This window comes from Phyllostomus discolor, chromosome 12, assembly GCF_004126475.2.
Source record: "Phyllostomus discolor isolate MPI-MPIP mPhyDis1 chromosome 12, mPhyDis1.pri.v3, whole genome shotgun sequence".
Taxonomy (NCBI): Eukaryota; Metazoa; Chordata; class Mammalia; order Chiroptera; family Phyllostomidae; genus Phyllostomus; species Phyllostomus discolor.
The window spans coordinates 564,241-569,533 of NC_040914.2; the positions used below are offsets into that span (position 1 = coordinate 564,241).

At 47.7% G+C, this 5,293-nt stretch overlaps 1 pseudogene; it reads right to left on the reverse strand.

The window, feature by feature from the left end:
• Positions 1-2,149: 2,149 nt before the first annotated feature.
• Positions 2,150-3,082, reverse strand: LOC114511253 (annotated as a pseudogene).
• Between the last annotated feature and the right edge of the window lie 2,211 nt (positions 3,083-5,293).

Sequence of the window (5,293 nt, forward strand, 5' to 3'; positions counted from 1 at the left end):
GACAGTCTCACAGGCACAGAGACTGGTTTGGGGACTATTGTGTGAATTAACCTGTGTGTTCTGTTTTCATAGGATGTATGCCTATGACTTCATTACCTGAGTGATTGGTTGCAATATAGACCCCACTTAAGGAGCCCACTTTTCATCATTGCCCCCTGAAACTCAATGGTTTGGCTGAACTGAGTAGTTGGGTTGGTGAGCAGTTTGGGCGATCTGTGGGCTTCACTTTAGAACTGATTTTCCCTTTTCTGCCTTGATGGCTTGGACAGGAAGGGTTCAGATATCTGGAAGGAGGAAAATCCTAATATATTCCCCTCAGCCCGAATGAAGTATAATGGGCCACAAGAGTTTTGGATAGGTGTAGCATGCCTTGTACACCTTCCTCCAGATAAGCCATTCTTTACTTAAGTTCCTGCCTTTGTCATTTAGTGGTTATGATTTAATTGTGCCTTCCAGCTCTTTCCAAACCTGTCATGACCTCTCCAGAATATGACCAGGATGCCAACGGTCCAGTAATGCCAATCTTTGGACACTGAGCCTGTGACTTTCTGGTGACAGCCAACTCACCAGGATTCTGTAAGGTCCTTCCCCTTACAGGAAGGACTCCCTCCGTGCTGCCTCCTGCCCCCTTCAGGGCACCCCTGACCCACGAGTAGGTAGGACAACGTCCATTTCCTTTCCATATCCTTTGTGTGGGTTATGTGAATCCTGTTGTAATTGAGTCTTGATTGCTGTTGGTCTGTTTGTGTGTAGGGTTGACCCTCAGGTTGCCTGACTGTGAGGATCAGCCCTGACCTTAGTGGATGAACTGCTGTACTGGTGCTAACCACGTGTAGTGGAATTTGCCTCAGCAGTTTCTGGTGCCTGCCAAGATCTCTATTTGAATATGGCATGTGTGCAGCTTTGACATTGTTTGAATCGCACTTCTGTGTATGTTGTTTCTGGGCCCTCTTCTAAGGGACTCTGGTGGAGGAAAATAGCAGATGCTGCCTACGACTGCCCTTGAACAACCTGTTTGGAGCTACAAAGCTATCCACAGTTTGTTGCTGCCTCTGCTGAACCTAGGGTTATATAGAAAAGACTATACTGTATGCCAAGCCAAGCTTCCACCAGCACCAAGCCCAGGGGCATGTTGACAACAGGTCCAATGCACCCCAAGATCCATGTCCACCTTCTTTTCCTGCCAGGTGTCTATTAGGGTTGATCACTGAAAGAGCCTCTGGTGGTATCAAATTGCAAGATGTAGGTTCTCAGTAAGTCACTAGGTAGGGGCAAGTGGTTCTGAGATTGATACAACTTCAAACTTAGTGCCAGTCCTGAGTCTGAGACTACTCAGCAAAAGTCCCAGGGTACACCAAGGCTTGCTGTCACTTGCCAGGTACCCACAGAGCTTTGCGGTGGAGCTGTGTCTCAGGAAGTTGTTAGTAGACCAGTTGCATTTAATGGACATTTTAAGAGCATTTCACCCCAAAGCAGCAGAATATACATTCTTTCCAGTTGCACATGAAACATTTTCCTGGATAAACCATATGTTAGATGTTCACTTGTCTCAGTTCTTTATGCTCCTTCTTGTCCTCCAAGTTGTTGGCTACCTACACATTTTCCTCTTCCTCCTCCTCCCGCTTGATCTTGATGGCACCCATGTGGCAAGTCCACTGTAGAAGTGGAGCTTATGAGAGAGGTCAAGGAGTGCACTGGGCTGCTGCTGGGGAGAGCCATATGATTGTACATAAGGATGTCACTTCCCATTGGTCATCCTTTGAATGACTGCCTCCAAGCTAGGTGGTGTGCTGGCAACCCAGTGGCATGATGGGGCCAGAAAAACTCAAGGTCAGTGTACACTGGCCAGGCAGCACTGAGTACACTTTGCAGTGGGCACCTCAGGTATGGCTGCAAAGCACATGGGCTCCTTTAGGTAATCTTTCATCTTGTTCTGAAGGCTGTGGAGATCCCTGTCATAGCTGGGCAATAAGGCATAAGGCACCAAGGAACCCTGCTTGTTATCACTGTGATGTCTCTGCCAGGCCATGGGAGAAACACACAGGGGTCAAGAGATTGGACCAGAAGTTACTGCTTTAGTGATATGGGGCCAGTGCCTTTCGAGGGCTGTCCTTTGTGCTGCTGGTCCTGGTCCCTCAGGAGCCCATGAGGCTGTCAACTATTCCTTCTCAAATGGGGCATTTGGCTGGCAGTGCTTCCATAGGTGGTTGTTGGGACTGAGAAAGTGGCCAGTGTCAAGAGCCAGAAGTTCATGTCTGTCCTGTGCTGCTGGTGGCACATGTGCTCATGCTGGTACAGACTCAAACCTGGCCACCACTGCCACTGCCCATGGAGCTGCTGCCACCTGGTGAGAGGACTGGGGGAATTATCCCTTACCCGGTATGGGCTGAAAGATCTCTTGGCCTGGGGAGCTCCAGAAATTGTCCAAGTGGTACAGGCTGCCATCTGCCATGTAGAAGGGTTCAACTAGGCACTGCTGTGGGTCTCAGTAAATGGATAGAAGTTGGTGTCCCTGCCATAGTTGTCACATGAGCTGGGTGGGTACACTGAGGATAGGAGTCCTCGCAGCACCTGCTGTACTTTCTTGTATTGTAGCCCAAGCTGCTATCCAATGTTCTTGGTACATGACTGGGGTAGGAGGGGTAATACTGGTACACAACCTTGATCACTTAGTGGTGCCAGTGGTCCAGGGCTGCTGAGGGCCAGCTTTCTGGGAAATAAACCAGCCTGAATCAAGGTGGCAACACCTGTGTCTTTTCCAAAGACAGTGTATGTGCTCCACTCAGCCTTGCCTCTGAGCCCAGGACCCAGGATTGTGGAGAAAGAAAGGCTGTTCTGGAACTCAACTGAAGTGAGCACTTTTGCTGTAGGTATGGATTTGGTTGAAGGAGAAGCTGTTCTGGTTTGGGGTTTTCCAGGAGCTCAAGCTAGGCCAGTCCTCCAGACCAGAGCCTCCAAACTGGGCACAAGCGGGCTGGCTCTTTCCATTGACCAACTGTAGGGGAAACATCATGCTGAAATGCAGGAGACTGCTGACCCCCTTTTCCATGCCCTTTGGTGCCATCCACTATGGCTGGTTCATTCTCCACTGCAATAGCAGGTTAATGGTCCAGGGTGGGTACCTCAGACTTAGAGATGACCCTATTTGGCACTGCTTTGCTATAACTGGACAAAAAACAAGGGTTTGGCTTCCTGTCACCACAAAAAGAAAACTCATGAGGGAGATGCTGGTGCAAAGGGAAAAATGTTTCCTTCAGGTGCTGCATGATCTGGGAGAAGGGCAAAATCATGTCTCAAAGCCTATCTCCTCAGTATGACCAGGACAAAAGCTAGTGTCCAGAGTTCCTGCTCCAATTTAAAGTATAGTCCTTTTGAGGTTTCAGGCAGCTGCTAAGAAGTCATAATCCCCATCCAGGTAGCTTAGCATGTTCCCAGCTACTGTTTACTCCAGGCTCCCCCCGGAGCCTGCGTGTAGAGCCCACACACCCATAGGCCATGCAGCTGCTAGGACCACAAGGTTGTGTGCTCCCAGGAGAGAGCACACAAATACACCTGTGAGTACATCACCAGGTCAGATAGAGAGTGAGAGGCTCCCTTCTAGAGGCCATGGGTCTCATGGCTGCTAAATCCACTTGGCATATGGAGAGAATAGGCATGTGCACCTTAGCTGTGTGGGTACACTGAGTTCAGGTCACAAGCTAGAGTGAGCTTCTTTCTTCCCCTGGGATTATAGTAGCTTAGGTGTAGGACAGGCCAGGTGCTTTTTCAAAATGACCGATCAACTTGCCAAACTTTTGTGTGCTTCAGGTGGTTCCACCCCCCAAACAATCCCTTCTTTTCCCAGACTACATTGATAGCCTCTTTGGTCCAGCACCTCCCCTTGTGCCATTTCGACTTTCATGGCACATGTGCCTGCCTTTCCCTGGTCTCACCCTCAATCTGGTACTGGAAGGGGCAGAAGGAATTTTCTATTATCCAATTATCTTACTAGTTCTTCATGCTCAGGCCCTATCCATTGATATCTCTAGCTTTCCATGTGCTCAGTATGAGAACCTCCCCCTGTGGCCATCCTGGTCAATGGGGGAAACTCCCTAGCTCTGCAGATAGATTGTTTAACTGTAACACTGCTGCAGTGCGTGAACCACCCCCAGACAAAAGGACACCTGTTGGCCCCAAGGGTCATATTTGGGAAACTGGAATGTGGTGAGGGCCCCCCACCCCTCAACTTGCCCTTTCTTCAGACTGGGGCATGGCTGGGATGCTGACAGAGGCTGAGTGCATAGAGCCCAATATGCCCACTGCCAATTCAGGTGGATTTGGCCTGCTATTGCTGCCTTATCTTCCTGCAGCAGAAGAAATGATATGGCTCACAATTTGTCCTTAGTTCAGAGATCATAAGAAACTCAGGGTTTATTAGGATGGTCAGATGACAACTTTAAAGGGACAGGTTCTGATAGGTTCAAAGAAAGAGAAAGTGGGTAGAGATTTGGTGAAAAGGGAAGTTTGGTGAGATAATTAGAATGAGGATTGGAGAATATACTAGGAGGTGGGCTGTTGTAGAAAGGAAAGAGAAAGATGTCATGGGAGGAGTTTGAGACAAAGAAGCCTGGAGAGGGAACCACATGGCTCCAGAATCCATTTTGTTTGTCTTTAGTTGTTTGACTCAGTTAATTTAGACGTATTTTGTAGAGAGGCAATTATGGACTTCTGATACGGTTTGGAAGCCTCAAAATGTGAATCAAAATAGGAATTTTACTGTTTTGACAATTATTGGTTGTCCAATTCAGTTTTAAGACAAGTAATTTCAGGAAGTTTGAAAGTTGCCCGTTATGGCTCTTCCTATTTTAGACTGCTTTTGGTTAAAATTGGTCCATTAAGTTTGAAATGCACATGAAGAAGGACCACAGTTTTAAAACATTAACTGACCTGGGTCACTGAAGGGTGTTGCTCTTAAAACATTTAGATGACTGAGACCCCCTCTGATGGGGTCTTTTTCTCTAGGGCAAAAGATAGCACACTCCTATATATAGGAAGAGCCTAATCCCAAAAGAGTCAGGACAAAGGTTGGCACAATTCCAATAGGGATACCTCAGTTCTGAGACGAATTGGAACAAAGGCTAGTATGTACAATTCCTATAGGAACAGCTCAGTTTCAAAAGAAATAAGGCCAAAGGCCAAAGAAGTACTCTCAGAAAAAACAAGGACTCCTGAGAGATCCTGAATAAAGTCTGCAGATTTCAAAATGCAGACAGCAGAGCTTACCATCCAAGTCCAGGGTTAGTGAGCAAGCAAT